This window comes from Penaeus monodon, chromosome 34, assembly GCF_015228065.2.
Source record: "Penaeus monodon isolate SGIC_2016 chromosome 34, NSTDA_Pmon_1, whole genome shotgun sequence".
NCBI classification, from domain to species: Eukaryota; Metazoa; Arthropoda; class Malacostraca; order Decapoda; family Penaeidae; genus Penaeus; species Penaeus monodon.
In genome coordinates, this window is record NC_051419.1 from 33,224,014 (window position 1) to 33,224,452 (window position 439).

The window sequence follows — 439 nt, forward strand, 5'->3', positions numbered from 1 at the left end:
GTAGAATGGAATTTGTCGGATGGGACAGACAACAGTCTCACTTTTCGAATCGAGAAATATGCTCTGCGGAATGGGATCGATCTCTCCTGTCCACTCCTCCCAGAAAGCTACATATTTTTTCACTAAAACGACCCTACTTTTCACAAAGCGCTTCGGAAAACTAGGCCACATTGAGACACGAAAATCTTTATTGACGTGAATTACTGGCAACAAGTCCCCCCACCCCTCACCCCACCCCCTCTTTCAGCTGTTTACGATGCTCATTACTGATTCCTCCTTTCTCCTTGTGTGGTGAGGGGTTTACGCATCTTGACATAGAAACAGACTGTGAATAGGATCTCGAGTAAATTATGCAGAAGAAATAGTGTAGACTACCATTCGATAGTGCACACGACGTCCATGCTTTGTAAAACATTCTACGGTGCCTATTAAATGGAAA